This window comes from Olea europaea, chromosome 10 (genome assembly GCF_002742605.1).
Source record: "Olea europaea var. sylvestris chromosome 10, O_europaea_v1, whole genome shotgun sequence".
Lineage (NCBI taxonomy): Eukaryota > Viridiplantae > Streptophyta > Magnoliopsida > Lamiales > Oleaceae > Olea > Olea europaea.
The window spans coordinates 33,974,738-33,986,174 of record NC_036246.1 but is presented as its reverse complement, the minus strand read 5'-3'; positions in this window follow the sequence as shown (position 1 = coordinate 33,986,174).

Below are 11,437 nucleotides of genomic sequence, written 5' to 3'. Positions count from 1 at the left end.
TTACACGGATTAATAAGCCCCCATTTGGCAAACATTATCTTTCTAATTCTTTTTCTCTATTTTATTTTTGACTACACAATCTTTCATAAAATAATATTATATGCAAATCGAAAATTTTTCATTCTTTTTCAACCACACAATTTTCAAAAAAACACTATTCCAACTTTTAAAATTTGAAAATAATGGGAGGGCAAATGGGGGCTAAATCTTATTCAGCTCCGTTTGTTTCCAATTTATGTAAAATAAGAATAACAAATATAATTCAATTATCTGAAATTCGATTTTTTTCCACACAAATTCCATCTTTGCAAAAAAAGGGGACCCTAAAATTTAAAATTTTTCATTATTTTTTAATCTCATATTCTCCAACAAAATTTTATTTCAAAATGCATTTTTGTCCAAAAATGGGGCTCAAACAACGGCATGGTAACATTTCTTGTCACCGACTCACTGCCTAGTATTTGCCTGATTTCGACTTAAAATTTGTCATAGGTCCCGTTTGTTTCTCATTTATGAAAGAATGAAAATGAAAAATATAATTATTATGAACCCCATACAAAAGATAAAAATTTAAATACAATGGCTTGATGTGATGGATAACGATCATATTTTTCATTTTAATAGAAAAAGAATGGGAAACAAACAGCGACTCAATGTTATTGAAAAAGTAATTTTTTTTCACAAAGCCTTCCTAGTCCACCCTTATTTATATTTGTACAAAATTTCAAAATTAAGTGAAAAATATTGATTATAATTGTGCAAATTAAATAATGATATATTAATAAATGAACAAAACAAAACATTTTATATAATTGAGATAAGAAAATAGAAAATATCTGCCTATATAAATAAGAAGGATAAAATATTTTGTTATGGAGTAATTTTATTTATCATTAGTTAATATCATTGGCTAGGTAAAACTAGGCCTCCTATTTCATTGGTCAATGGGTTTGCAATACATATTTATGCATTGAATAACTAATCAAGGATACAAATTATAATTTATACTAATAATAAATAGTATTATTATATGATAATAAGGTATTACTTTAAAAATAAAAGTTATATTTTTTACCGAGACAAAAAGAAAAAATTAACGAATTCCAAGAAGTTATATAGCCCTTGTTTGAGAGCCATTCCTTCCAAGGAATGGGTTTCTAAATAGCAAATTTTTTGGAAAATTTGTGATTAAAAAGTAGAAAAATATTTGAAATGACGTAGAAAATATTTTATTATGAGAATGTATGGTTGAAAATGAGTAAACGAAAAAAAGACTTTTGAAAGAAAGGTTGTCAAACCGTGTAGTAAAGATGTAGAAAAAAGTTTTAAATTTATGAACAGAGTATTTTATTTTGTGAATATATTGTTGAAAATGAGCAAGTAGAAAAAAGAGTTTGAAAATAATGGTTGTCGAACGGGTTAATTAGGTAATTAAAGTTTTAAATATTTTAAATTTTAAACAGTTAATTATGAATTGGCAAACATGTGATGTGGGGTAGGCGTGTGGTATCTTAAGTGGGGGTCTAGCGGGGCGTCAAATAAGTCAAATTGGCGTGGCTTTTGAATAATGCGAGCAAAAGCCGTAGTCACAATGTTTTTGTTGCGTTAGTCAGTGGATGCAAAAAGGACACCGTTGCAATTAAGATTCCGATCCTGCCTCAAACTCTGACCGGTTTCAACATCATGAAATATATCTGCTTCCCTATCTTCATACATTTGGGTTTTGAGTTTTGTCTTTTCGTTTTCTTTTTTTGTCACTTAAGCATGTTTGGTAGATGTAAGAATGGCTAACCTTCTCGTTCTTAGTTTTTTTACTTCTCTACTTTTCGAAAATATAACTTTTAAACGTAAGGTGTGTTTGATATGACTTGAAATTCCATAGAAAATGGAATTGGAATTCCATCTTTCAATTTTACCTTTTTGTATAGTATTTTTTCCCCCTAGAATTGGTTTTCCAATTATCTTACCACATAAGTCAATTTCCATCTTTTCCTTGAATTGGAATTCTATGGTGAGAATTCCCATTCTCGGTTATCGTAGCGTCAATTTTTTTTTATTTGTTTATTTTTTGCGATGGAAATAAATTTTAAAAATTATTGTAAAACAATATTTTCTTTTAACTAACAATTTTAATGTAAAATAAAGTCAAACGAACACAAAACATAGATGATTTTTTTGAATTTTTTTTTTTTTTGCAGTGGAAACAAATTTCATTCCCAATACCAGTAAATTATATCCCTTTAATTGATAATTTTCATGTGAAATAAAGTCAAACGAACACCAAAAATACTTTTATTTCAACATTTTTCATGTTAAAAGTTATACCAATTAAACATAATAATTTACGATTCCCAAGAAAACAATTTATAAGCAATTCAATTCCCTGAAATTCATTTTCTAGTTAATTTAATTCCATCTTTTCAATCAGACGGACTCTTAATCATACGTGTTCCTAATTTAAACATGGAAATAGACTTGCTTTTCTAGTTGTACAGGTGAGAAATCTTAACGTTGATGATCCAAATTACTAAGCTCTTGTTTGGGCTTCATTACACTGAGTTTTTCGGGAGAAATGTATTTGGAATAATGATTTTCTAGAAAATGTATGGTTAAAAAATAAGAAAAAGTTTTGAATTTACGTATAACATTATTTTATGGAAGAATATATTGAAAAATGGAATCGAAACAAGTTATATCCTAATATTTTTTTTTTTTAAACTAATGAAGTGTATAACTTGTAATATTTTAACAATCCAATGAGACGATTCAGAAAATGATTTAAATTTTTATCTGTTTGAAATTGAAATTTTAATGGGTGAGTAAGAACTTTTTTATGCTGAATTTGTTGCATTCGTCAAATGTGTGATCTATGTTATTTTAGATTTTTAGCCCTCATTTGGCTCACATTTTTTTCAAATTTTAATTGTTGGAATAGTATTTTTTGAAGAATATATGGTTGAAAAAGAATAAAAAGTTTTCGATTTACGTGTAATATTATTTTATAAAAATTGTATGATTGAAAATAAGAGAAAAAAAAAATGAAAGAGAATGTAGGCTAGACGGGGGCTTATTAGTCTTGTATTTTTTTTTTCTTTATTACCGGAAGTGTTACACCTTACCACCAAGGCTACAATCAAAGACCACGTGGAGCATTGCTCCCAGGGCACATCTCCAAGTGGTAAAAGGGGAGGGTGGAGAAATCCAACTTTGCTTGAGGCTGCTGCGTCAAGGGTTCGAATCCTGAAATATGGATTTGGCTCTTGGGTAAGTGCAAGTGTACAAGCAGCCTTCCACCCTGTACTCTTGGAGGCATAACATGCGATTTACCTCCCTCACGATACTCCAAGGCAGGGGTGGTGGGGGACCCTTAAAGTTAGGGCTTAAACTTTTTTAAAGACCACGTGGAGCATAGAGAAGAGAGTCAAATTTGACTTAGTCAACAATCAGTCAGAAAACAAGTCGAAGAAAGAGCCAATGGTCTTTGCCCCAAAGTTCCTCATATTGTGGCCGAAAGCTCCTTTTGAATTAATCGAAGCCGTCGCTTTATCTGAAGCTCCCTTTGGTCAAAGCCCTTGCTGACATTTAAAGGATCTGCGAGCAATCTTTAGGGATGATTAATGTAATGTTTGAATATCACAACTATCATCCCACGATATAGGGTGGTTGACCACTTATCAATGTATTAAATGCATAGTAGACTGTGATGTAAACTTCGGTTTGGGAGATAAAGCCACATGATTCCAATCCAACGGCAACCACCTTGACTGGAACCCTATAAAAGGAGCTCTTGTGATATTTATTCTGAATGCAACAATATATACTCAAAACCTCATTCGACTTCCTCCCTCAAAAATTCCATATTTAATTTGCTTGAAATAAAATTTGTTTTCACTTTGGTTGAATTATTTGTTATTGATCATATTGTTGTTGTTTGAACGTTTTCGTCTTGTGTCATAAAGTATCTCCTACGCTCATAAACATCGTTCATCTTCGTCCGAATTTCAGGTCAAAATGTGTTGGAACTTGTTTGTGTGGACGCAGTGGGCCAGAGTATATTGTCTATGCAACAATTACAAAAAGCGTCAATAGGAAGATTGATGAAGTGCAAATATTTCTTTTGATATTTTTTTAAAAATTTATCATTAAACCAACAATTACAATTTTTTCAACTAATATGAGAGCATCGTATATATAAAAACAACTAGAAGTTTGATCGACTGGTTACTAAAATGAGGTGGGAAAAGAAATTACTTTTGACAAAATTTGAAACAAATTTTTTAGACAACAATCCCGTTACTCGTGCAATGGGTTATACAAATAGGCTTACAATGTGACGTGGAAAATGGAGGGGAAAAATAAAAGAAAAGAAAGACACTTTCAACGGGTAAGAAAGTTATCTCTCTCCTCATTTTTCCCCTTTTCAAACCCTCAAAATTGACGACGCCAATTTCCAGTGAAATCTTGAATTTTGATTCCGATGACTCACTGGACACTGGCTACTAAGCTTTACCTCCAACACTTTCTTCCATTCCGGCCTATTGTCCATATTTGACCATTCGACAGAACCATCAAGGTCTCAACAGTTTGGCCATCATGCGAAACAATAAAGACCCACTTCAGTCGTCCTTCAAATTGTACTTCATACACGGTATTACGACTCGAAAGGTAAGTATGTGGTTTAAATAGTGATTTATCGTGCAACTCTGTGAATCGAAGTGCTATTGTGAACTGTTCGTTCGTCAGTAAATTTTTTTTTTATTATTCATGCATCAGCCTATTTCTTAATTTTCCTAGGAACATAAATGCACAAAAACGCTGCCGCAATTTTTGGCCATAGTCTTTCTATGGAATGGAAGTTATTGTTATCTAATTTTGAGTCATTGTTGAGTAGAACCTGAGGAGAATTGTTTCGTGCATTTCAGTTGAATGGAATTTGAGGGGAATTATTTCCTGCATTTTGAGTTGCTGTTAAATGAAATTTGAGGAGTATTGTTTTTTATTTGCATTTCAGTTGTGGGCATTGTGAAAGGATTAGCCGCTGTTGTCTTCTTTTTCTTTTTTGTCCATAACATTCCTTGCTTGTGAAATGAGTGGTTGAAAGTAGTATGCTTTGGTTATTTGTAGCAAATGGGTTCTTTGATTTTCATTTCTTATGGTATGCTCAGTCATAATTTTTTATATGATTGTGTTTTCAGAATGATGGGAAAAAATTCTGGAGTATCTCACGGGTGTAGAAGCAAGGGACACTTCTTCGTCGATTGCCTAATAAGATGTCAATGTCCATAGTGCACCAACGGGTTTCAGAAGATTTTTGTGGTTGAAAGAGCGACCGCTAACAAAGGCAAAATTTTCAAATGTTGTAGTGTTAGGTGAGGATTTTGGGAGTGGTGCGAAAAAGGCGAAGCAAGTGGTGAATCGAGTACCGTTAGCGTTACCAAAGCTGAAGAAGTGGCGAATGAAACATCTGATGATATGGCCCACATGTTCCAATCTTAAGTTCGACTGAACGAAGAAGAAGAAATACGTATTTTTGTGAATGTGACGATCCAAAAGGGAAAGGGCAATGTGAATGCGAATGCAAAAGGGAAATGGTCGGCTTGAGCGATGGTTAATGTTTGATTAGCTTTAAAGGGTTTTGTGTATGTGTTAAGTGAATGAACAACTTTCGTTTGTATAATAATTTTGTGACTCCATGCAATGGCTGCATTATATCTAACTTTTGTGACTTCAATGTGCATGACGTTAGGCTGCATTGTATGTAACTTTTGTGACTTCCATGTGCAAGATTGTAATTGCTTAACATCTATTTCCATGACATTAATTGGGTTCAGAAGTACATAGTTCGTCTCATATTCATAGTCGAAGTAATATACATAACTTCAGATTTGCACAAATTCATACTCTTAATCAAAATTCTGAAACAACCTCAAGCGTTAGGCATGTCCATCACAACAACTAGATTGATACACTGCCAATAAATAACCAATAAAATCAACATATTCATCATATGATTGCCCATGTTAAATAACCATGTCGTTTGAGTGGTAAATAACTTGTTACAAAGTGTGAAACCAATTTCAGCAACAAACTATTTTGAAGCTCTACGCTGACTTCACAAAAATTCTTTTATGCTTTGAAGTTCTGATGTCTGTGTAAGTCTCCAATAGCATCTGGTATTGCTTTTCCTACTGCACAGGGTTTTTTGCGATAGTTTAGAGTTAACGTTATCAAATGGACTTGTAATGGCAATTCATAAAATGTTGACGAGAATTATAGATGCCTCAACAGCAAGAATCTTGGAAGCACATGAGCATGTATTTTAATATGTTATTTTATAATTTTTCTACACAAAGAAATTCATTTCCATTTTAACTTCCAACTGGAAAAGTGCATATCTTAATCCTTTATCTATACATGTGGTGAAATACGTGCAATAAAAACACTACTGACCTTAAAGAATAAGTAATCTTTATTAGAAATAGAAGGATAAGTAACGAAAAGCTCCAAATTGAATTTGAGGTGGGGAAAAACTGTGCGTGCGAAAGACTTGAAATTAGACTAAAATTTCTTCTCAACTTTATTTCACAGTTCTCTTTTGCACTGTTTGATAAATTATTTCAACGAAATCTTTGAATACACATAACCGTCAAAGAAGGCGTTTATACTCTCACTTCGCTGTGTTGTCGACATCCCAGCCCATAACGTTGTTTTAAAGTAGCAAGGAACCTAATGTCCTCTATCTCATACAATCCCAACAACCAGTCATTATCGTGCAACTCGAACGTATCGATTATTGCTGTCCAATCTTCTTCGAATTGTTTAATAAATTGCGAATCATATATCAATTCGTGAATAGTCGAAAATATCGAACCCTTATCTACGTAATAACCAAACTTCTTAGGTAATTTCTTCAAAATATGCCATAACACCACCTGTGCTTTGTATGTGGAAAAACAATCTCAATTGTAGTTTGCATGACCTGTCTTGATCGGTAATTATTCCATTTTGAGGTTGACTGTGCATACATTAAAGCCATGTCCTAAACAACTACACAAACTGTTCATGTCCTCGTTCGATATCAAACCACACGCAAACAGTGTCGATTGGCCGTGATGGTTTACACCAACAAAAGAGGCAAAAGACATATCGTACTTATTGGTGAGGTAAGTGGTATCGAATGTGACAACATCCCCAAACTCCTTATATACTTGCCTACATCGATAGTCCGCCCAAAACACATTCTTCAACCTCGATTCGTCTTCCAAATCAATACTAAAGTAAAAGCCGGAGCACTTCGCTTGCATTTCTGAAAAGTAGGACTATATGGCCGCGACATCTCCTTCTCCAAGTCGTAGTCGCCGCACTTGTTCGATATAATTTCGACAATCCTTTTACACGCATGTCAAGTTCTCATCCCCACCCGCTTCAATAACTGCGGAGTTAAAACTTTTATGCAACTAAATTCCTACCATGTCGTTAACTTCAAGCCTCCACTTCACATGTGCACTCAGTTCTCTATTGCAGTGATACAATCTGGATTTTGACGGACTTGTTTTATAATTATGCTCCAAGTGGAATGTGTTAATTCTCCAAATACCAAGTGCATTGAAAGATGTAGAGATCCTGGCTTTACAACTAGTCTGAATTGTTGGTTGCGACTTCAAAGAATCGCTTGTATTATCACTTTGCCTTCACGGCTACATGTCAAGGTCATATATCTCAAAATCCCATCGTCATCCTTTTTTGTATTCCATTTTTGAACTGGAATCTTTTATAATAGTTGAAGACTTCCTTTTTCATCTTTGAATTTCATGTCCACTGCAAGCACAATCAGATAATCTCCTCCAAAATTATCATTGTCTACTATGATCATATTGCCCTTGACATTTTCATTATCGGATTCCACCAACAACTCATGGGCTTTCACCATACTTTCTGCTTCTAGGCAGGAAAATGTTAAAGACGTCAGATTTGGACTATGTAAGAATGTATACAAATCAAAAACACTTAATTAAGGGCATATTAATAGTTTCATGAAAAATAATCTAATTGCGTCATTTTTACTAGTTCGTGGGTGGCGCGAAGTCCAGTCCAAAATTTTCCCTAGTTATTTGACACCAAAACTAACCATGAACTACAAGTTTGGTGAAATTATTTGTGCAAATAAAGACAAAAACAAACCATGAAATCCACTGTTCCACTTCTAAATATTTGCTGAAATCAATGTCCAGCTCGCAATCGAGAACCAGGGCGGGAACCTGCTCATTATCAAAACAAAGATAAATCAAAGGCTTGCTCATCAAATCGATTACTTTGAAAGAAATGACACACAAGCAAAATTCATTTTGGATGGTTCAATGCATATGATCACCATGCAAATAACGAATTGGTCCTTTACATATTGATACAAGCTTGGAAAATTTGTTTATAAAAAGGTTCTACCTTTGGTTCGAAAAATGCAATGTTCACAGTGGCAGAGGTTTAATTAGTGCCGTCGAGAAAGCTCAAGTAATGACTCGGTTATATTTCCTCCTTTTTGTCGACCATAGTCGTTGGAATAGGAGTCGAGATTTCACTGTGCGTATTTGTGAAGTTCGTCGACCGCAGTGGTCCAGATTTTATCGAGTTTATGTTCAAAATTCACTCTCGTATGTGTATGTGGGTTTCACCGTCGTCTGTGTATGTCGATTTTTGTGAAAAATGGGCAAACTTGGTCTCTGAATCTCATAGTGGTGGATGCAGTTTTTGTTGTGGGATGAAGCGGGTGACGTGGTTCCCTACGTGCGTTTCCCTCCTTTTTATGTTTGCTTTTTCAATTCTTTTTTTCCTTTTTCTTGCTGACATGTCAGCATTTTCAAAATTCTGTAATCTACATTGTATGCAAGCCATTGTATAAAGAGCATTATTGTTGAGACAATTGCATCTCGATTCCCATAGTAGTGGTTCCAATTCAAATTCTCGTATTGAACACAAATAAAACTTTACATTTTTTCTTTAGTCTTCTGAATCTTTACACTATTTTTCATATATATCTAACTTCTTATAAAAAGGTGAATGAGAGTCTACTATTGATGCAATAGTAAATTAATCTAATTTTACTATGCATGATGTCATTTTTTATTTTTCATTTTTTTTTATATCAAATAAATGTTCTTTCACATATCATGCCACTAGCATTAAAAAAATAATTATGTCAAACAAATGTTCTTCCACACATCATGTGTCTAACATTAAAAAATAATAATAATTTTAGTAAATATAAACTGCCATGAGCAAAAAAAAAAAGCTACTCTTCGCACATGAGCTTTAAAAAAAATAAAAATAAATTCTCCACACAGTGCGGAGTAAAAAAGGAAGAAAAAACTCTCCGCATAGTTAAGAAGATGTGAAACCATGTGCGAAGAGTTGACAAACTCTCCGTACAGTGCAAAGTAAAAAAATAATAAAAAAAACTCTCTGCACAGTGTGGAGAGATGGCATTCTGTGCAGACTCTCCGTACAGTGCAGAGTAAAAAAACAAAAAAAAAACTTCGCACAGTGTAGAAAGTTGGCAAACTCTCCGTATAGTGCGAAGTTAAAAAAAAACTCTCCGCACAGTGACTGTCACGTGCTTTGCACGAATTTTACATTTATCGTATTTTTATTAGCTTATGAATTTTAGTTTTTTGGAAAATTTTTAAAACAATATTTAGAAATATTTTCATGATACAAGAAAATAATTATAAATTATTTTTACAATTGCATAACAATATTGTGTCATCTAAAAAAAATATACTTGTATATTTCATATTTGAATAAGAAATATACGAGATTATACAAATTATTTTGCTCGTATTCTTTAATAGTGTTGATATATTGAGTTGAATGTGAAAGTTATATTTCGAAATTTTGTGTAATTCAATATTGAAAAATTGAAGATTGAGCACCATATTCATATACGTTTATATTTTGTGCTTCATATATATTTAATATTTATTTTATGTTTATGTTAAAAAAATAAAAATCTAGAATTTTTTTTGAAATTCGGTTTGGTAAGTGAATGTACGGTGTTCTGCATTCTCGGTATTTGTAAGTGCAAAAATCGGTGCATAAAAATACAGTAAGTTGCAAATACGATAGCAGCATATACGGTAAGCTGTAAATACGGTAAGTTGTTTGCAAATATGGTAGGCTGTAAATACGGTAAGTTGTTAGCAAATACGGTAGGCAGTATATACAGTAAATTGTATATACGGTAAGTTGCCTGCAAATACGGTAAGCTACATATATGAATTTATAATTTGTTATAAATGTATAAAATTTATTTAATGTTAAATTTCTTAAATATTAAATGTTGTAATTCAATTTTGTTTCCATTTTTTATAATTGTATTTTCGAGAATTAAAAAAAATGGTTATGAAATTGCTAATTTTTAAATGTGTTTTTTTGTTGAAAACAAAAATAATTTTTTATTTTATTTGTTAAAAAATATTATTTTAATTTTATTAGCGTAATAAGAAGATTTATTATGCATTTTTTTATTTTTTACATTTTGTGAAGAATTTTGTTTATGGTAATTGATAAATATTTTTTCACACACGCATCATGCCAATAACATTAAAAAAATAATAATAATTTTATTATATATAAATTCCATGAGACAAAAAAAAATCTCCGCACATGAGCAAAAAAAAAAAACTCCACACTATGTGGAGAGTTTTTTTTATCTCTATACCAAGAGTTTTTTTTTACCGCACTGTGCGAAGAGTTTGTCAACTCTCCGCACATGGTCCAACTCTCTCTATACTGTGCAGAGAGGTTTTTTTTCTCTTCGCATTTTTTTCACTCCGCACATGATTCAACTCACTATGCACTGTGTGGAGAATTTTTTCTCTCCGCACTGTACGGAGAGTTTTGTCATGGTGCGAAGAGTTTTTTTTTGCTCTCTGAACTATGCAGAGAGGTTTTTTTTATTTATTACTCCGCATTGTACGAAGAGTTTGCCAACTCTCCGTACATGGTTCAACTCTCTTCGCATTGTGCGGAGTGGTTTTTTCTCTCCACACCTTTTTTTTATTTTTATTTTTACTCTGTCCTTGGCTCAACTCTTTTCGCACTGTGTGTAGATTTTTTTTTTCAATTTTACAATATTGAATTACACAAAATTTAGAAATATAATCTTCACATTCAATTCAATCATATCAACATTATCAAAGAATACAAGCAAAATAGTTTGTATATTTCTTATTCAATCATGAAATATATAAGCATATTTTTTCTAGATAACATACTGTTATGCAATTGTAAAAATAATTTGCAATTATTTTCTTATATCATGGAAATATTTTTAGATATTACTTCAAAAACTTTCAAAAAAAACTAAAATTCATACACTAATAAAAATACGATAAATACAAAATTCGTGCAACGCACGTGATAGTGACTAGTATGTGTGTGT